The 22,161-nt window shown below is 42.3% G+C and overlaps 1 long non-coding RNA gene across 4 annotated transcripts in view; it reads right to left on the bottom strand.

Moving 5' to 3' along the window:
• Window positions 1-11,501: 11,501 nt before the first annotated feature.
• Window positions 11,502-22,161, bottom strand: part of LOC113260325 (uncharacterized) — a 48,611-nt gene continuing 37,951 nt past the window's right edge. For 2 of the 4 annotated variants that reach the window (XR_007190913.2, XR_008959950.1), the window contains exon 3: window positions 11,502-21,806. This is a non-coding gene — a long non-coding RNA (uncharacterized LOC113260325). The remainder of the gene's footprint in view (window positions 21,807-22,161) is intronic. The other 2 variants (XR_008959949.1, XR_003317912.4) reach the window with 2 other exon arrangements.

Raw genomic sequence — 22,161 nt, 5'->3', positions numbered from 1 at the left:
CACCATTGGCAATATGTGAACAGATGCTGGCAAGTGCGCTGGGATGGAGTGGGCTGTGTAAATGTCAGGGCGGGCGTCCGCCAGGGATAGGGTTCAGTAATTGTGTATGGAGTGACTGAATGAGAGAGTTTGTCCAGCACCCTGCTAAAGCCCAGAGAAGTGTTTTCTACTGCCTTTTTCCTGAGCAGGCTGTTACAAGAGAAATGAGGTTCGTTTACCACAATTCATTTGACGTGACTATAGTGGTTGTAGCGATCACTGATTTGTTTCTCAAGGGCTACAAGTTGCCCTCTTGATAAGGGTCAATAATAAAATTCCTTAGTGTAAGACTGTATTAGAATTACATTTTTCTCACATTTATATTTTCCAGAATTTGAAGATGAAGTAAAGGTTTAGAGATTTTATCAGTAGGTCCTTCTCTCTGTAAAGTGGTATGGAATGATCACCTCCCCTCAGACAACAGATTCCTCTGTGTTGATCAGAATTAGGTTCCAGAAAGGGAGCGCTTTTGTAGAGAAAGGAAAGGTATGGATGTGAGAATGAAACCAAGCCTAGCTTTGAAGCCTAGTTCCCCCACTCACTAGCTGTGTAACCTTGGGTAAGAGGAGTAAATGTGCCAACATCTGGGAAAGCAATGATGAATTTTCCTTTGCTGTCCCCTCTGCGTGGGTAGTTCCATAGATTTCCTCTTTTTTTTCCCCCCACAAAAATGAAAAATTTTTAAAGGGATAGTTTTTCCCAATAGTACCATCTCAGGGTTTCATTTTTCCATATTCTATTTTAATTCTTCTATGTACTCAGATCCTTTATTATATTGCTCACATTCACACTAGCCCCCCACTGCTTGGATTACTTTATAAATACAGTGTTTCAATGAGGAATATTGAAATTTGTTTGTTGGAAATTTTTTTTAAGATTTTATTTATTATTTATTTATTTATTTGACAGAGAGAGAGACAGTGAGAGAGGGAACACAGTAGGGAGAGTGGGAGAGGGAGAAGCAGGCTTCCAGCTGAGCGGAGAGCCCGATGCGCGGCTTGATCCCAGGACCCTGGGATCATGACCTGAGCCGAAGGTAGACTCTTAACGACTGAGCCACCCAGGCGCCCCTGTTTGTTGGAAATTTTTAAAAAGTTCAATAAATCTAGAAATCAATGTAGAAGTGAATTTCAGACTGCATGATAAATGGCTCATCACTCTCTATGGATTATGGAAAGGTCTGATCGAGGTTTTATACTCTACATGTATAGCTACATAATATTCTTCATAATCCACAAAGTCAGTATCACTGTACTCTTTTTACAAATAGAGAGATTGAGGCTCAGAGGGAGTCAATAGCTTATGCTAGGTTGTGTCTACAAAGTGACAGAGCTGGGATTCAAAGACAGGTTTTTCCCCATAGAACCACGATACCTTCTATCTGATGATATGCGTTCTTCTCATGTTTTATGCCCTTACAGTTAATATGAATTCAGCAGTAGCTTTATTCCTAAGGTTCGTAGAGTTAATAGATGCTCATAATATGTCGTAGTTGCTTCAGATGATTTTTTCTGTGAAAGAAAGAAAATGTTACCTATACAGTGGAAGCCCATCTTTTCTTCTCCCTTCCTCCTGGGAGCTAGATAGTACCTTGAAGTTCTCACACATGTCTTAAATCTTTGACCACAAACGCATATCCGTAAATGTAGTCTTTAATTACGAATAATATAGCCAATTTCTCTTACATGTTTTCATATTTAAAAGAAGGAGACATCATTTCAAGATGAGCCAATAAAGCCGATGTATCACTTAACAAAAATGCGGGAGGAAAAAAATCTACCCAAAAAGCATTATATTTAAAACAGATGCTCTAGGATCTGAACCGATTGAAAGAAAAGAATATTTTCAAAGCACAGGGTGAAAAAGGAAAAATGGTCACTGCAAAAAAATTTCTGTTACTTTATATTTCAGGAGGGAGATATGTTAAAATAGTTACTTTGGTTAAAACTATCAAGTATGGAAAAATTGATACTGAAGGAGGAAATGGAATAAAAAGAAACCCAATGAGGCTTTTATACCCTTTGCATCCTGAGGACTGCAAGATTTCCTGACATGTTAGTTAAAGGCTCCATAATTGGAGAGCTTGCTGATGAAACAAATTAGTACAGGGCTTTTCTCCTTTGTCTTATTAAACTTCCTAAATCATGGAATTTAAATTATACGTGGAGATGCTCTGTCAAAACAGACTCTCCTGCTTCTCAAGTAATTGAAAGCACCTGGATGTTTGCCCCTGGCCCACAACATCTGGGAAACATCCATCTTTTTTGTTCCCCCTGCCCCCAAGTATATATACCCACAAAAAAGCAAATATCACTATGGTCTCCCAGGTAGATTTCAAATTTTTCCTTTATTCAGTTTTTTTGTTGAATTTTAATTTGTTGCTAAAATAATGCCATAGACATAGCAAAATAAAATCAAGGTGAAGGGAAGTGTAGTTTAAGCTCCCCTGCAGTTCTTGTATGTTTTTACCTGGGCCATATGTTTACCCTGGCTTCACGTCTATGCCAAGATCATGGCATTTCAGGGTTATTTCCCTTGGGTTTAGGATTCTTTTGTGGCATGCAGCCTCTGAATCATAGCCCCTGGGAGCCAGGAAAATTAGGATGGAACTCAGGTGAGTTCTGCCTCCGAAGTGAAGACATCCCCAGGCCATTAGGCTTCTGTAGCCAAGGGAGTGCTTTCTAAAGCCCTGGGACTATTTAATTCTCCATGATAGGTCCCAGTCTTGACTTCCTCTTATTTTTAGCTTGTCGGGCCCTTCTTTTGAAGCGAGGTGGAAGCAATTACTACAATTGCAGGATAGAAGGGATCTTAAAATTTACAGGTCTGTAAATCTTTTGATTGTTTATTAAAAACATCCATAGAACTTGTAGCAGAAATAACTGTCTATACTGAAGCCATCAGTCACTGATTTTCAAATAAATATTTATAGAAATATAAGTATAATGCTTGGAATGACATAGAGCAATCCTATCTCCATTTTAGAATACTTAGGCAAAAAGGAAAGTAAATCAGTTGTTAAACTCTTAATCAATATTTAACTTGGAATATGTCCAACAGATACACGTGAGGTTGCTGTCGGTAAACATGGCTTTAGAAATAGTTTCCAAAGAGATTGATTTTTAAAAATGTTTTTTTTTTTTTAAGATTTTATTTATTTATTTGACAGAGAGACAGCGAGAGAGGGAACACAAGCAGGGGGAGTGGGAGAGGGAGAAGCAGGCGTCCCGCTGAGCAAGGAGCCTGATGTGGGGCTCGATCCCAGGATTCTGGGATCATGATCTGAGCCGAAGGCAGATGTGTGACGACTGAAACACCCAGGCGCCCCTAAAAATGGTTTTGAACAGCAAAACAATATACTTTAAAAGGAAAAAAACCTCCCTGCACAATTGGTAGGCTTTTTAGCAATATAAACAGAACTCAAGCTTTGAAATCAAACAAAAAAGCTAAAAATATATCAGAAAAAGATTTACCTTAGTTTCAGGTGTATAATTGCGATTTCACGAGTCTATGTGCTCTGCTGTGCTCACACGATGGAGCTACCAGCTGTCACTGTAGGAAGCTATTACAGGATCATCCACTGTATTCCTTATGCTCCTTGTAGTCCCGTGACTTCTTCATTCCATCACTGGAAGCCTGTATCTCTCTCTCCCCTGCACTGTTCTGCCCATCCCCCCCACCCGCTTTCCTCTGGCAACCATCAGTTTGTTCTCCGTTGGTCTGATTCTGCTTTTGTTTGTTCACTTGAGCTTTTTTGATTCCACATGAGTGAAATCATATGGTATTTGTCTTCCTCAGTCTGACTTATTTCACTTAGCATATGTGCACCCATGTTGTCGCAAATAGCATGAGGTCATCCTTTTATATGGCTATGTAATATTCCGTGGCATATGAAATAATTTTTCTTTTTATCCTGAATATTTGTCCCTAGAGGGATGTGTGCAGGTTAGAGAAAGGTGTCACCTACACAGGCAGGATTTGCAAGTCTCTGCGAAAATCGGACCCTTCCTTATTGCTTAAAACCTCTTTGGTGAATTAGACAATTGATGAGAAAACATTAGACTAAAAATACCTCACATTAGACTGAACCCATTGTGTTTCGGAACTTTTTCACTGTTATCTTGTAATGAATTCTTGCCTCCTCATTCTTCAAATCCCAGCCTGAGGTCCTTCTCCATGAAGGCTTTAATAACACCCCCACATGCTTCCTTCGCACCCCTCTCTCAGTTTGATGGTTGGCTGCTTCTTTCAGGCTACTTCCACACCTTGTATAGACCTTAATTGCCTGTTTATGACCACTGAATCACATGCAGTTACTGACACACTTGTAAAATATACTGTGAGATCTTTGAGAATAATATTTTTTTTTAGCCTCAAATCATTGCAAAGAACCTGTCATATGGTACACTCAATATAATCCATGCTTCACAAGTAGATAATGGGAAGGTGAAGAAAGGTCCTGGTGCGCCCCCTGGGTGGCCCATCAGCTTAGCTGATCATGACTCTGGAAGCTTGAGAGGAAGGATTACTTCAAAACCAAATTTGAGAGGAATGGGAAGTGGTTATTTAATCAGTAGCATTTCAGGTTTCTGAGGTGAAAAAGTTTTGGAGATTGATTACACAACAATTCGAGTGCCAAGGAAGAGGAGATACGAACCCAAAAAATCATAAGTGACCTAAAGGTCTCTCGACTGTGTCAGGTGGAGGTAATGGCCATGTTAATTGACTGCTCAAACTTTTTGGTCCGTAGTGTTTTGCAACATAAATCTTGCTTGATTTTCTCAGATTGTTTTCTCAGATTGATTTTCTCACATTGTTTATCCTTTATTTTAAAGACCAAGAGATGAAGATGAAAAGAAATGAAGTGATTTGTGTGAATTGAGCTGGGTATCTGCTGAGCTGAGCTGTTGAGGTTGGCAGTCAGCTGTCCTGTGTGAACCATACAGGCTGGGCACTCAGTCTCGCCATGACTGGTCCCACTGACAGTGCGCTAGGCTCAGAGGAAGCCACCGCATCCACATTCCACAGGGACTCTTTGGTGGCTGGTCCAATAGGCTGCTTATAGGAGGTCATTCCAGAGGAAATAAGAGAGGAAGAGTTTTCTCTCAGAGATGGCAAGTGTCCTTTGTCAGGACCAGAGTTCTCTGAAGCAGCTAGTCTTTTTGGTGGTAGACAAATCGAAATCTGTGATGAGGTCCACTCTTCATTCATGTTCCCTTGATGGGATCCAGGTTTGTACCTCTTTGTTCTTGCTTGCTTGGCCAGCCCTCAAGTTCAGCTGTTATATAAGGGAAAACAGAGTGGGCATATGCCCCAGCGGACATTATAAATACCACTCTCCAAGCCAGCTTCAGCCAAATGTATTGGATCAAAGTGTTGATCTACTGCCAGCTTTCTGTCTTCTGTATTGGCCAAACGTCGCCCGCCTTAGCCTCAGCCTCAGCAGTGCTGGCCACTATAACAAACCTACCTTTACACCAACTCAGAGAAGTCTCTCTTTGAATGCCCCGAAAGTCCAGTTTGGGGAGTATGACAGAGACCTCCAATTCCTCCCTCTGCTTGCCCGAATGGAGACCGGGTCTCCCAGCCTCGGGGCAGCTGGCCGTGGCCATGGAACTGAGTGTTGGCCAATAGGTTGTGAGCAGGAATAGCGCATGCAGCTTCTGGACTGGCTCTGTTTCAGCAAACCACTTTGCCTCTGCTTCTTTGCCCTCTTCCCAAGGACCTGCCCAGTGAGCTAGCTTCAACCACACTGACTTGTTTCATGCTCTAGAGCGGGAATTCTCAATTGTTTTGGTCTCACGACCTCCTCAAACTATTAAAACTTATTTAGGACCCCAACTAGTGTTTGTTTCTATGGGTGAATTCACCACATTTAGAAAGTAGAACTAAGAAAATTTTATTAATTATTTATTAAGTCATTTAAAAGTAACTGTAATAAGCCTATTACATATTCACATAAATAGTATATTTTTATGAAAACAATGTATTTTGCAATAAAAATTTAAATTATGTATTAATTCATGTAAAATTATTATATCTAGTACGTGTTACTCTAAGTAATATTTTAATGAAAAAGAACTATATTTTCTAAGACAAAACATTTAGTGAGAAGAGGGTGATTATTTTACATTTTTCGCAGATCTTTTAGTGGCTGGCCCTAGTAGAAGACAGCTGGACTCTCACACACGCTGCTGCAGGCAATCTGTTGTGATATGTTCTTTTGGTTGAAGTACATGAGGAAGAGTTAGTGTCATGTGGATTGGTAGTTGGAAGAGGGAGGAGTGTTTTAGCAGCCATTTCAGAAAATTTTATTCTCCTTTGACATTGCACCAAATGACAAGTGGTAGTTTCTCCTTCTTTCTTAGAAATCAATAAAAAAAATTTATTTCAACAGAAAACTCTAATATTGTACTCTACATAAATGTGCTGGCTCCTCTCGCTTTAAATTTATGACCACAAACCTCAAGTGGGCCCTTGGGGGCTGCCTAGCAGGCCTCCTCCATTCTCCACTCAGTTCCCTTTCCCTTCTTTGGAGCTCTTGCCTCTCCTTTCACTGAGAACATTACAGTCAGGACAGAGCTTCCATATCCTTGTGCTTCTTCCAAGTTTACCAGCTTGCCTCTATTTGTCTCCATACACTCCACCTTCCTTTCTATTGCAACGGATTAATTGTCTGCAATCCTAAAGGCAGTCTCTCCACCCATGCTCTCCAGCCTACTACATACAGCCTTTACTTCAGAAATTACCCTTTGACAAGTGGTAGTTTCTTTTCCTTCTTTGTTTTTTTTCTTAAGATCTTATTTATTAGAGAGAGCGAGCGAGCTCAAGTGAGGCGAGAGACAGAGGGAGAGAATCTCAAGCAGACTCTGTGCTGAGCACGGAACCTGACGCCAGGCTGGATCTCACGACTCTAAGATCATGACCTGAGCCGAAATCAAGAGACAGATGTCCAATAGACAGAGCCACCCAGGAGCCCCAACACGTGGTAGTTTCTTTAAGATTAGTTGCATTGTGGAATCTGAAACTGTATCAAAGAACTCTTATCCACAGGTTCATGAAATGTCTATTGGTCTATTTGGTATTTTGAATGGATTCTTTGCCATTTATAATATGACACTATTGGTTCACTGAGCTATATAGATCTTTAAAATGTTGACATATTTTATTATATAACTCCGAAACATTCGAACTGTTTATTTCAGCACTAGTCTCAGAAAAACAAAGCAACTTAAGGAGAGAAACATCTCTAAGCACTGGCAAGCTGTCAATTTCATGATACAGGTACAAATTTTCCAAAATTGTAATTTTTGCTTCAAAGCTCAAATTTTGTAACTGGCAACAAATACTTCTGTACGATGGATTCAAGGGATGGATTTGCTTTTTAATTTTCTGTCAAACACCCAAATGTGAATATGAATATCTATCTTTTAGCTTCCTTTCCACTAAAAAATCATGCTTCATGAAAAAAAAGTAGCTAGTGCAGCTTGAAATTCAGAATTGCACAAGTGCTTTTCTCTGAGACAAACATGTTACTTTGTTATGCATTAACTTCATGCATTCTGCCAAATCCCTCAGACAGAATGAAGAAGAATCAAGAGTTAATGAAAGTTATACTTTTTACTGCTTCATCAAAGACATTATAAAGGGAAACCGGCTTGCCCTCTTGTGAATGTGTGGCAGTAGGGAGTTCAGTGACTGCTGGCCTCCTGGTACATTTCGGTGTCCCTGCCTTGATTTGTGCCAACATGTTTACCCGCCATTGCTTTTGTTCCATCAGTCCAAATAGGAATGCGGTGAAAAAGACATATTATCTTACTGTTACAAAATTAGCTTTGATCTCTGGATCTCCTGAGCAGGTCTCAGGGACTCTAATGCTGCAATATTGGGGAAGACAAAGACTTTCATGTTCCTGGAAATCTCCCCAGTGCCCACACAGAGCTGCAAGAAGGTGCTAGATGCAATACCCCAATGGGGGCTACCCACAGGACTCAGACTTATGATCTACTGTTCTGAGTATTCTTTATTCCCAGCCGAGCTGAATTTTCAGGAATGGGAAAGTGAGCTCCTGATAAAACCTTTCTTCGGGGCCTGGGAGGATGGGGTAGGAGCAGCAAGAGGTATGGACTGGTGGTTTGCCAAAGTCCCTGCAGCCACAGGCTTTCTGGGAAGCATAATGGACCATGTTGTTCCGATGCTTCTGAAAACCCAGATGACAAGGGATGTCAGAGCTTACTTGGCCTTGGAATTCTTCCACCAAAGACTTTGTAGCTTTCCATAGCCTGATTTGGAGATTACAAACCCACCCCTCTGTCTGTTAGTCCTACAAGGCAACCCTGCCCGCATCCCAGCTGAGCTCAAGGTATCAGACGGAGCCAAACGCTGGGGAGGCTTCCCGCGCTCTTGCAGCCAGCTCTGTAACTACAGCTCCAGAGGGCTAGCACGGCTCCTGCAGGCTTCTAGTGGTCTCCCTTGAAGAACAACACTCTTATGATTGTAGGTGACACTTGCTTCAAAGTAAAGGACACATGAGGGAAATGGGAGAAGCCGTGTCTGATCCCCTTTGGAATGGGAATTCTGATAGCATTTTGGGAGCTCTGTTTGCGGTGAGGGTCTCTTTGTGGTGTAATTCTGATGGTGTCTTGACTTACCTTGTTGCTGGTTTAGGATTCACCTTTCTTGGGTCTGCTAACTTGTTTACTGTTTGTCTTCCTGCATTTTTAGCTTCCAAAAAATCTGTGTTATTATTTTACTCTGAGTCAACTCTGGGAGGGTGACGATAGACCCCTTGATCCGGTGTTATGATGCTCTATTGGTCATGGTCCCTACCCTGACAAATTTATTCTGTAAATGAGGACCTGGGGCCACTTTAAATACTTGCAAAGTTTGTCCATTTGACAGACAAATGTGCCTGGCCCAGGAGTAAACGGCGGTGGGCATCTAGCCCTGCTCTGCTCAGTGAGCTGTGCTGCCATGGGGCCAGATCTGCCCAGCGTGGGCTTCTTTTTCGGCCCACAGAAGTGTTGCCTTTCTCTGGCTCATACAAGGATACTTTGATAGAGGCTAGTGGCCCTGTGGGGACCCACATTGGCCCATCCTGGGTCCTTTGGATGATGTTTTTCCTGCATGACCTGTTCATGTATGTTTTACTTGGAAAGGCTATCTGGAAGGCCTTCCAGATACAAATCCAATTGTTTGTCTTCTTCTTGCCCAAAGGAACAGGGCCCTGGAGGAGTGGGCCAAAAGCTATACTTCCTCCCAGCTGGACAGCTGGACTTTCTTCCTTCTACCAACTACGTTGCCACAGCTAAGTTCTACCAATTAATCTTTTTCCTGTATCCACGTCTAACACATACCCTTGCACTCAGCAAAAGGAAGGCATTTTTTCCCCTGCGTGAACGTAGGAAGGAGTATCTGATCAGCCAGAAACCAAGACACAGCTGGCAAGCCCCAAGCACTCACCCGGAGACCATGTGAGTGAGGACACAAATGTGGTTTTGCTCTTATCACAACCAGATGACCCAGACTATGACAAGACCATGCACAGTGCTCGCAGCGACTCTTCTGTTGCCGCCACAGTTCCTGTTGTGCAAGCCTTTGTCCGGAGCTGCAGCGTGCAAGCAGGATATGATACACACATTTCTCTCTTTGCTCTGCCCCTTCACAGCAAATGGTGCTCTCAGCTCTCTGCACATGCAGTTCTGAAGTGCCTCCAGGTCCTGGGGTTCCTTTCATTGTGGACTTTGTGACCAGTTCCTTTATTAAAAAGCCTAAAAAAAAAAAATGTCATCTGGGAGTATGGTGAGTTTCCTGCCCTTGGCTGGTACTCTCATAATCATGAAATTACAAAACTCTGGCAACAAGGAGAAAATCCTGTAAGCTTGGAGGTAGAGGAGGGGTAGTTGGGTGAAGCATGCTGGCAGTAAATGATTTTGGTTTTCTTTCTTTCTTTTTTTAATTTTATATCCATTTGACAGAGCGAGAGAGAGAGTGAGGGAGCACAAGCAGAGGGGTGGGAGAAGCAGGCTCCCCGCTGAGCAGGAAGATGCGGGACTCGATCTTAGGACCCCAGGATCATGACCTGAGCCAAAGGCAGACGCTCAATGACTGAGCCACCCAGGCACCCCTGATTTTGGTTTTCTTTTTTTTTTTTTTTAAAGATTTTATTTATTTACTTGACACAGAGATAGAGACAGCCAGCGAGAGAGGGAACACAAGCAGGGGGAGCGGGAGAGGAAGAAGCAGGCTCATAGCAGAGGAGCCTGATGTGGGGCTCGATCCCATAACGCCAGGATCACGCCCTGAGCCGAAGGCAGACGCTCAACGACTGAGCCACCCAGGCGCCCCCTGATTTTGGTTTTCTTAACGGCAACCAGGGAAGCTAGAGACTCATGGTGGCTTTTCTTACAAATTCTGAATGAAAATTATTTCCAACTTAGATTCTATTCCCAGGAGAGTATCCGTTAACTATGAAATAGACTGAAGATGTTTTCAGACAGGCAGGGTCTCTAGGAATTTACCATCAACACATCCTTTCCCAGGGAACTTACTGAAGGAGATGCCCCACCACAATGAGAGAGTAAATAATAAAAAGGAAGACAACGGGAGTTGGGAAACAGATCCGTGGGAGCTGGGGGTGAAGGGACTCCTCAAGTGAGGGCCAAGGGAGACCCCAGGATGGCAGCTGTGTAGCTGGCATAGGGAGCCATCGAGCTCAGGGAAACACTAGCTAGCTCCAGGACAGAAGGCTCCAAAAGAAGAAATTCATAGAGTCTCGAAAGGAGATTTAGACAGTAGAGAAGAATATGAAAATGCATTAGTGATAAATATACAGCAAACAAGGCAAAAGGTGCAATGATTAATACCATAGAAGGCAAAAGCTGTTCAAGAATGAAACAGGTAATTATAGCACCGCTTCCTGGCTCAGCTGCAGATAATGTCAACACAGCCTATTGATCTCACCGCAGTTCATATATAAACATATCACGAGTACCAGGAGATAAGATACGTGTGATTGTGCGTGCGTGCGTGTTGGTGATAGTAGTGACGGTGGAAATGAGGAAGAGATGCCGAGGTGCCAACCAAACAATAAATAACATCTACAACTGAGAAATCAAGAAATATTACTATAAGCATGCTATCGAGATATATGGAAGTAAACATTTAAAGAACCAGCTGAGAATTCTTTAAAGCCGTTGTCTCTGGGCAGCAGGACATGGGAGGGTCTATGATACAGAGGATTGCATTTTGTTTGTTGGTTTGTGATTTATTTTTATCTTTGTAACAAACCGTATAAACTTTAAGTTTTGTGCAGGTGTAATTTTGAAAAATATGAAACTAAATTTAAAATACATTAAGAGAACATATTTATAGAGAGTGTATTAATATAATGGAAATAATTTTGATTTTAATAATTCTGTTATAAGACAAAAGCAGGGTACAAATTGTATATCTAGTGTAAACTTACTCATTAGAAAAATAACAAAACCCAAACTAAAACCTAATTATGGGGGGGGGAAGATGCGAGAGTAATGGGATTCCTGTGATTTTCTTTTCTTTTCTTGAATTTGCCTTATTAATAAATAATTGTTCATAGGACAAAAACAAAATCCGTTAACAAGTGGATCTGAAACCAGAGAACTGGGTAGAAAACACTGTCCCCCTGCTGCCCTGGGCTTGCTCAAGGGCTCTCACCAGATGGCACACTCAGTATCCAGACAGCTCTGGTCTCGGAACTTCAGATGAAAATCCCATTTCCTTCCTGGGCATGGTCAGAGCTCTCCATTTTCTAATCACGCCTCCCTTCTTGACCTCTCTTACCCTTGACTGTGGTAGTTTGTTTGGACTTGTGTTTCCCAAAAACTATGTCCCGGTCTTAACCCCTGCTACTTGTGAATGTGACTTTATCAAGAAGGAGGGACTTTGATATATTGTGAAGTTAAGCATCGCAAAATGAGGTCATCCTGGTTTTAGGGTGAGTCCTAAGTCCACTGACTGGTGTCCTTATAAGAGAAAAGAGAGGGAAATTGAGACACAGAGACACAGGAAGGAAGGCCACGTGAAGATGCAGGACGAGACCGGAGGGAGGCAGCCACAGGCGAAGGAACACCTGGGGGACATCAGAAGCTGGAAGAGGCGAGGAAGGAGTCTCCCCTAGCGCTTGGAGAGGGAGCACGGCCCTGCCAGCATTTTGATCTCAGACTTGGGGTCTTAGATCTGTGAGACACTAACACCCGGTTGTTGTAAGCCTCAAAATTTGTGGTAGTCTGTGATGGCAGCCCTGGGAAGCCTCTACAACAGGCTAATGCTGGTGGAGAAGAAACAAGCCTCAGATGTAGCGTGTTTCTCAGGCACTCCTCTCATTAACCAAACATTTACTGAGCACCTGCTGTTCCTTAGGCCCTATGCTGGCCTCAGGGCTGGAGGTGAGAATGTGGAGGCGCAGGCAGCTTGACGAAGATGCTGTGGGCCTCGTGGAAGCATCTAGGCTTCAGCTCATGAACCGGAATAGGCCCCTGAAGGACTGGAAAGAGGAGCTCTGTGCTTCGGAAAAAGAACTCAGGAGCTTGGTGTCGCAGGGTCGAATGGGTCACAACAAGGAAAACGTCAGTGGGGACTTGGGTTTTCACTTGGGGAGCTTGAACCCCTTCATTGAGGACACTCAGGTGGGAGGAACTAGTGATATTTAAAACAGAAAATTCCATGTGTCTGTTGTTTTCATAATATCAATTACAAGAAAGCCAAGCACAAGAAAATCTTGCCTGGTGGAATTACGCAGAAGAGAGCATGACAAAACGTTGTAAGGTGATGGATTTTAAGAGGTTAGTAATAGCACACCTACTATTTTGAGGAGCCTACCATGTACCCACCCCACATGCTTCTTACTTGTTATTTCACTACATTCTCCAACAGCCCTCTAAGGAGAGTACTGTTACTACCTCTGTTTTAATCATGAAAATTTGAGGCTTAGATTCGAGTGAGGTCACACAATTCATCAAGGGCAGAGCTGGGACTCTAACTCAAGCGCCTGTGCCCCTTGACCTTTACACAATGTTGCGTTCCCTCCGAAAAGTTTAGTTAGGTGGACAGTAGAATGGGCCAGAAATTATACAAGTTGGGATGAAGGCAGTCGCAGTGAGTATGGGTGGGAAAACAGAGGTGAGGCCAATTTCAAAAGTTGTGTCTGTAGGACTCGGTGACAAGTTGAAGGAGAAAGGAGAGGGCTTGTCACACAAGCAGGGACATTGTCCACAATATTTTCTTTCTGCTTTTGAAACGTCTTCTTATATTCAGAATTTTATGTTTCATATATTAAGAGTGTTGCAGAATCATTGCCATACAATCTGCCTAAAGCAGTTCACTACATCTTAAGGTACGTTAGACACAGGTCAGGTCCCATCTGAGCCACAGACAGGATGTAGTCCCATGAAACTCAGTCAGTGAATTCCATAGCAGTGATGATACAAAACTCGAGTGCCCACACGCTAGCTTCTCTCCCGGATGGTTAGACTTCTCTAGAGCTTGTAAATCAATTAACATATTTTTACACAATACAATTATGCATCATCAATAATTGGAAAATAAGTCCAATTTTTTTTTCCACTTAACTTCATCTTGGGAGATCCTGGGCACGTAGCTGATACATTTATAATTGGCTGTGTTGGTTTCTAGGCGTGCTTAACGAAGTATCACAGACTAGGTGGCTTAAACAACAGAGATTTCCTTTCTCACAGTTGTGGAGGCTAGAAGTCCAAGACCGTAATCAAGGTGTGGGCAGGTTTGGTTTCTTCTGAGGCCTCTTTCCTTATCTTGCAGGTGGCCACCTTCCTGTTGGGGCCTTCCGTGGTCTTTCTTTTGTGCCTACCTGTGTCCAAATCTCTTCTTATAAAGACATCGGTCATATTGGATTACTGTCCAGCCTGAAGACCTTATTTTAACTTAAGTACCTCTTTAAAGACCTTGTTTCCAAACACAGTTACGTTCTGTGGTACTGGGGGTTAAAACTTCAACATATGAATTTGGGGGCGGGGGGTGGCAGTGGACATAATTTGGCCCGAGGTCAGAACCATAGTCGCGCACTGTAATAAGCTGTTTCTCGAGATGATGGGATCCAATCTCACAGGCCATTTGTACAATCAGAGTGGAGCCAAAAGTGACTTCACTGCAGGATGCTTAGGGAAATAACCTCCCTCTTCCTCACTGTGTGGCCTGTTTCCCAGGACTGGCTAGGGGTTTCAGTCATTCTTTGGCTTTCTTGCTGGCCATGGGGAAATCTACATCTGATCTTCAAAAGGGGTGAGAACATGGGTGGTGGACGTTGCAACCATTTGTTTAGATACAAGTACATGGAGAAGCTGAACGAAATGTTGTGATCTCAGAGGGTGTCTTGGAACTGTCAAGAAACTTTGAAGGTCAGTCCTATGGGGCTTCTAGAAATATGCCCCTTTTTCGCCTGGTGCATCTCTCCCTCTGAAAGGTCATCACACATTCATCAATTTGACATCATGGAAGAAAGATTTCCTCCAGTCTTGTTTTTCCATATATGTGGTTCAAAGTCCATTTTTTTTAGGGGAAATATCGTGGAAGTGTATGTAGATCTCTTAATCACAAAGGAGGGGGGAGTGTTTTGCTACATTTTAATTAAAGCATCTATTTTCAACTAATTAGTTTCTAATAAAACAAAACACTATAATAACCTTCTATTGTTTAAACTCCTGCCTCCTCTCCCCAGTGGAAAGGTCCTTTTGCCTCCCTCTTCAGTGAATGGCCTTCTGTATTTGCCTCACCTATGGCCTTCAAAGCTGAAGCTACCTTCTAGAATTTTCTCTGGAGCTTCACCAGTCTACTGTCCATTTCCTCTAGGTCTCGCCTCTTGACAGCTTTTTGGGCCTTACACTCAGTATATGCATTCAGTAGATACAAAACTGAACTTCTTAGTGTCTCTCAGAAATCTGCTCATCCCTCTGCGTGCCCTGTCTTCGTTCATGAAACTTAATCACCCAGTTCCTCAAAGAATTTAGAGGTACATTTGCTTTCTTCTCACCCCTCATCTTCCACATCCAGACCCCAAATCCTACGAACTTCTGTCTTCAATACATTTGTTTCCTTGCAATACTTTCCTCTTCATTCTCTTAAATTTAGATCCCAACCAAGCCTCGTGCATTTGCTTCCCTGGGTGTCTTGCTGTCTCCCACATCACTTCCTTCTTCTTCCATTGGCACCCTAAGCCTATAAAATTAATTTCAACTTCCTTTGCCAAACACTGCAGGCTCCCATCCCGAGCCTTGCCAATGATCCAGCATCCTATCCTGAAATATATCCTTTGCTACAACTATTTACAAGCAACTTACTGTTGCTTTAACATAACCTGATGTTCCCTGACTTGAGGTCATGAGAGCATGTGCAGTTTGTCCTTCTGGCAAACTCGCATTTCTCTGGCAAGCTTTACATCCTTGGGGTGGCTTGTGTGGTCCCCACAGCCTGGCCCTGTGCTCCTAGCTGTGTGGCTCTTGGCATAGTTTGCGGCTCCTTCATTTTACTTAATCAACTGAACTGGACCCGTTTCCTTATCTGTCCTTTATATCAGATTTCCAGTTCCTTATACGCAGGGACAGTTTTATTCCCACGTGTGCCTCCAGCGTCTAGCCAGTGCGTGGCACATGACAGTCCCTTTAAGTATATTGAGTCAATGTGAAAGTGCTTTGAAAAGTTTTAAATTTGATGGAAGTATAAGGAATTTTTGACATCTGTAATGAGTTATTGCTTTATTGTAAGAAGAGTGATGGAATGAGGGTTAGAAGTACCTGCCTGTCTGTGTCAGTCTGTAGTAGTTAATTTCCTCAACTGTAAGCTGGGGATAGTGTTACTATCTAAGCCAGCTGCTGGGAGAATCAACTGTGATAACGTGGGCAAAATTTATTTCTAAACTATAAATACTGTTCTGTGAAAACGTGAACTATGAACTAACATCATCTATGCTCAAATCTTTCCAGAACTGAATGTATATATTTGTATTTGTATGCATATGTATATATACGTATATATGAGTTTTTGTGCTTTGTCTTGACTATTTTCCCTTGAATGGTGAGAGAGCAATTTCCTCATTTTTGAAGGAGAACAGTAGGTTTTGGGGGTAAGATTGGGTCTCAGTGAGCTGTTCATCGTCTATCAGTGTAATTAAATATAGAATTACCTATCAAAATTCAACCTGTTCTCAGAAATCATAAGGGAAAAGTTGGATCCTATTTGAGTTGAGAGAATTGTTTCAAGCTAGAAAAGTCAGTGGTTGAAAGACCTGAGCAATATTTTTATTTTACCTGAAAGAACCAGAACTTTTTGGTATTTTGAGAAAAGTTGGGGTTAGCAGTGATTTTTGAATCTAGGAATGAAGAATGGCCCCTTTCCCCACTCCATAGACATTTTCTGATTTTACACCAGGTATAGAGGAAGTGTTCAATTATTAAGGTGACCATACCTCCCATTTTGTTCAGAACAGTCCTGGTATGTCCTTCTGTCTTGATAGAAATAATAAAGATCCCTTTCATTCTCCAGACTATCCCAGTTTGGATAATAAATCATATATATGTTCATCCTAATCCCAGTACATATTGGTGAACGAACGAATGAATGAATTCCTAGCTTCATCCCACACAAGGAAAACAAAGACAGACATTTCAACTGTAGCATTCTGCATTATGTTGTCCAGCAGTGTTTTACCTGGAAGCATAATCCAGCCAAAGAAATAGATTCAGATTCCATAATACAGAAAAAGTGAAAAGGGGCCTCTTCCCTCCTCACTTCTCTTCTGTCTCTAAACTTTCCCCATTTTCTTCTTTAAAAAAATTAACATAATGATAAAGCCTGACAGAGCAGTGGAGCCATCAGGGTTCCGGAGACAGAGAAGCTCTTGTGATAGAAACAGAGAGATTCCAAGGATCACTAGATTTCAGTGGTCTTATCTTATTATGTGTGATTTTAACGTTAATCTGGTGATGAGATTTATAACATTTATTTCTAGAATTAACATTGGTTCCATTTGACCAATAATTTGAGTTGCCTTAATCTGACTTTAAAAAATGGGATTAATATTTTTATTATGGTTATGGGTATATTCTGTTTGTCCTTTGACCTTTCCGTTTCAGAACACCTAGAGGTCATGGGAAAACAAGTCCTTTAACGTGGCTAAAATAAACACCTGCTGACCTCTTGGGAGAGCGGCTGGGAATAAATTCACATTTATAGAAGTTCTTTGAGCAGGAACTCTAGGGCTCCTTTGGCAGGAGCTCAGGCAGGCACAGCAGCATCTCTCCTGGGGACAGAAAGTGTGACACAAGCAGTCCAATTAGCATTAGCAAGAAGCTGTCTGGCCAGGGAGCCTGCTGTGGGCTGCAAAAAGCCCTCAAAAGCAACAGGCTCTCGCTCCCAGGTATCTACTTAACACCCTTGAGCCAAGACAAAGGGAAGTTTATGGGGTAGGATCTTGCTGAGGGAACAAATGCCTAAGGGAATGGAGGAAGCTAATTAAGGAGGAAAATCAGAATCCTGCTGGGATTTCATTTCCTTAAGTGTTCCAATCACAGGCTGGTTTACCTGGCCCTGCAAATGTCATTTTGTGCAAATCCCCACCAAATGTCAGCCTTCTGTATTTGAAAACACCCCACAAGGACAGTGAGTGTCATAGGGCCGCCAACCTCAAATCTGGGATGCAGCAAACACACACAGGGCACCGTGACTAAGACTGAAGGGAGGGGCTGTGTGATCTCATTTACTCGTGGAATCTAAAAAAGTGAGCTCACAGAAACAGAGACTAGAATGCTGGGTGCCAGGGGCTGAAGTGTGGAAAAGGAAGAGATGCTGGTCACAGGGTCTAAACTGCCAGTTAGAAGATGAATAAGTTCTGAGGATCTAATGTACAGCCTGGTGACTATAGTTAATAGTGTATTCCATACTTGAAAGGTGCTAAGAAAATGAATCTTTGGTGTTCTCAACCAGACACGTGTACACAGAAACAGGTGTGTGGTGGGTGTGTTAATTAGCTTGATGGTGGTGACCATCTGACAATGTATACATACGTCAAATCCTCACACTGCGGCTGTGTGCCCTTCATAGAAAAAGCACAGGGCAGTCTGTGGAGTCTGGTTTGCAGACGGGCACGCTGTGCTGAGGGTGGAGGAAGGCAGGTAGGTGTGAGTTCAGGCTGATAGGACAAGGGCTCAGACTGTTAATGTTCAAAATCATTAGCCATCAGGGAAATTCAAATCAAAACCACACTGAGATACCACCTTACGCCAGTTAGAATGGCAAGAATGGACAAGGCAGGAAACAACAAATGTTGGAGAGGATGTGGAGAAAGGGGATCCCTCTTACATTGTTGGTGGGAATGCAAGTTGGTACAGCCACTTTGGAAAACAGTGTGGAGGTCCCTTAAAAAGTTAAAAATGGAGCTACCCTATGATCCAGCCATTGCACTACTGGGTATTTACCCCAAAGATACAGCCGTAGTGAAGAGAAGGGCCATATGCACCCCAATGTTCATAGCAGCATTGTCCACAATAGCTAAATCATGGAAGGAGCCGAGATGCCCTTCAACAGATGACTGGATTAAGAAGATGTGGTCCATATATACAATGGAATATTCCTCAGCCATCAAAAAGAACAATTTCTCAACGTTTGCTGCAACATGGACGGGACTGGAGGAGATAATGCTAAGCAAAATAAGTCAAGCAGAGAAAGACAATTATCATATGGTTTCACTCATTTATGGAACATAAGAAGTAGGAAGATCAGTAGGAGAAGAAAGGGAAGAAGAAAGGGGGGGTAAACAGAAGGGGGAATGAACCATGAGAGACTATGGACTCTGAGAAACAAACTGAGGGCTTCAGTGGGGAGGGGGTGGGGGAATGGGATAGGCTGGTAATGGGTATTAAGGAGGGCACGTATTGCATGGTGCACTGGGTGTTATACGCAAGTAATGAATCATGGAACTTTACATCAAAACTGGGGATGTACTGTATGGTGACTAACATAATATAATAAAAAAATATTATTATTAAAGAAAAAAAAGAATGTTAATGGGGTCCTCCCGTGGGTAAGCTGACCATCTTCTAGCTCAGCCTGACATCCCAGCTCCTCACGAAGAACGTCACTCCATAAGCAAAGAGGTGAATCAGGCCCGGCTGAGTTGAGTGGTTTCTTGAGATCCTGAGTGAATAGCTGGTAGCTTCCCAACCTCTTGCCTGGAACTTGACTTTTTAGAAAAAGAGCTTTGCATTCTGTAATCTGAGATTGGTTCAGGGGGATAGAGGTCTCATTTCAGCGTGGCTGAGTGTCGCCTTACAAGCGACTTGTCCGTGCTTGTTCTGATGGTGCGGCAAAGTGAACATTTGTTGGGACCATTAGGAAGAGGAAGGCATAGAGTGGTTGCAGTTGGGTCTAGGGAGACAGACCCAGAGCTTAGTAGTGCTTTGTCCCTTTCTAGACGTTTCCCGTCAATGAAGTGGAACTAATAACAATTAGGGATTTAATGAGATTTAAACCCATGTGTTTTCGTAGTAAGCTCTCATTGAATGAGACCAAATGGTTTATGAATGGATTTGTTAGGGAAAATGAATCACTGTTGTTCTGCTCACTTCCACCGTCTCTAAGGAGTTATCATTGGTCAATCATTAACAAATTGTGGTTTTGCCTGACTGTGTTCCTGTCTGCAAGCTCTTGTATAATAGACATAAATCTCACTAAGCCTCCTAGGACTGGTTATGACCCCTGAGATAAGTCTTCTGAGGTACAGATTAGACAAATTCCATCATCATAGTAAAAATAGTTTCTAAATTTGTTTTGAATGTCTATGTGCCAGTGACCATCATAATGTTTTAAATGCATTTTCCCATTTAATGAACTGTCAATTTTCCCTACGAACTGTCAATATTAAATGTATGTCCTTCATTAAGAAGATCAGATAAGCAGAATTCATCAGGGGAGTCTTTAAAATTGCAAGCCCTTTCCCCCAGCCGTAGTGATTTTTCCCACCAGCTTTACTGAGGTATAGTTGACATAAAAATTATGCGTATTTAAGGTATACAGTATGATAATTTGATATACATATATATTGTGAAATGATTGCCACAATCAAGCTAATTCATACATCCATCACCTTACATAGTTACCTTTGTGTGGGGGTGGTGAGGGTGAAACCACTTAAGATTTACTCTCTTAGCAACTTTCTAGTATAGAATACAGTGTTATTAACTATAGTCACCATGCTGTACATTAGATCCCCAGATCTTTTTCATCTTACAACTGGAAGTTTATTACCTTTGACCAGCCTCTCCCCATTTCCCCCATCCTTACCTAGTCCCTGGCAGTCTCGTCTAGTCTCTGTTTCTGTGAGGTGACTTTTTTAGATTCCATATATAAGTGAAATTCTCAAGTATCTATCTTTCCATGTCTGGCTTATTGCACTTAGCATAATGTCCTCCAGGCTCATCCATGTGGTTGCAAATGACAAGATTTCCTTTTATGGTTGTATAATATTCCATTTTCTTTATCCGTTTATTGATAGACCCTTAGGTTGCATCTATATCTTGGTCCCTGTAAATAATGCTGCAATGAACATGGGAGTGCAGATATCTCTTTGATATTTCATTTCCTTAGGATATATACTCAGAAGCAGCATTGCTGGATCATATCATAGTTCTGTTTTTAATTATTTGAGGAAGCTCCATAGAAGTTTCTATAAAGTCTCTACTAATTTACATTTCCACTAACAGTACACGTGGCTTCTCTTTCTGTATAGCTTCACCAACATTTGTCTGTTGTCTTTTTGATAATAGATGTCTAGGGGTACCTGGCTGGCTCAGTGGGGTAGAGCACATGACTCCTCATCTTAGGGTCATGAGTTCGAGCCCCACATTGGACGTAGGGATTACTTAAAAAATTTCTAAGATCTGGTAATAGATATCCTGTGAGTTGACATCTGATTGTGATTTTGATTTGCAGTTTTCTGATCATTAGTGATGTTGCATAGGGATTCAAAGTATCATTTGATTTACAAGAATTCAACGGAGAGTTGTTCACACACTTTGCTTCTATAAGGCAAGGTGCATTGGCAGATTTGGGTTTTTGAACATTGTTCTTTCAGGTTGAGCTCTTCTGTTTCTTCTAATTCTTAATCTGGTGGGTCATAAGGGAAAGGGAAAACCTCAGGGCCCTGGGAAGTGGCAATTAAAAGCGTAAATGGTCTCCCTCTCTTGAGGCTTCCAAGATGGTGCTCCCTGTGGTTAGACATGCTGTTGTTCCTTGGGCAACATGGAGTTGCTCAGACAGGAAGAAGCCTGTGCAGACAGCCTGGATCTCTCCGGCTCATTCCTGGGAATTGTGCCTCACAGTTCCATCTTTCTCTTAGTGACCTTTGGGGCTCCATCTTTGGCTTTGCCTGCATTACTTCTTTCTGCTTCCTCACCCTGTACTCTGGGCGCTCACATGCTCGCCTTTCTCTCCTTATCCCCATCAAAGTCTACTCTCTGATTCTTCTGCCAACACTAAAGCAGTGGTTTTCAAACTACAATGCAAAGAGCACACACAGAATTCCAACCACGGCTTGTAGAAACTGCAGATTCTGGGCCCCGTTCCCAACTTACCAAAGGAAACTCTCTGAAGTTGAGGCACAGGGAATCTGCATTTTTAAGAAGCAACACAGTGGTTGCCTTTGCACATTAATGTTTGATCGCCGATGGTGAAAAATAGCTGAAGTATGACCTCTTCCAGGCAACCTAAATTTTTAACAGAAATTGTCATTACACCAAAGGCTGTTAAATTAAAAGAAGAAAAAAATCTCTATAGCAATGGTTCTCAGCCCTGAGTTTATATTAAGATCCCCTGGGGAGGTGGTTGTTGTTGTTGTTTTGTTTGTTGAAAACAAAAACCAAAAACCAAAAAACAAAACCCATGCGTGGGCCACACTCTATCAGAATCTCTGGAGGGAGGACCCACGCAGCAATATTTTTTTAAAAGGCTTTCCAGACGATTCTAATGTAAAGCCCAGGGTGAGCACTACTGCTCTGAAGAATGGAAGGGGGAATCCGGAAAAGCCAGCAATGTCTCACGTGGAGTTTGCATTTGAGGCAC

This window comes from Ursus arctos, unplaced genomic scaffold, assembly GCF_023065955.2.
Source record: "Ursus arctos isolate Adak ecotype North America unplaced genomic scaffold, UrsArc2.0 scaffold_18, whole genome shotgun sequence".
NCBI classification, from domain to species: domain Eukaryota; kingdom Metazoa; phylum Chordata; class Mammalia; order Carnivora; family Ursidae; genus Ursus; species Ursus arctos.
The sequence above is the reverse complement of the archived record's forward strand: the minus strand, read 5'-3'. Positions and strand labels throughout refer to the sequence as shown.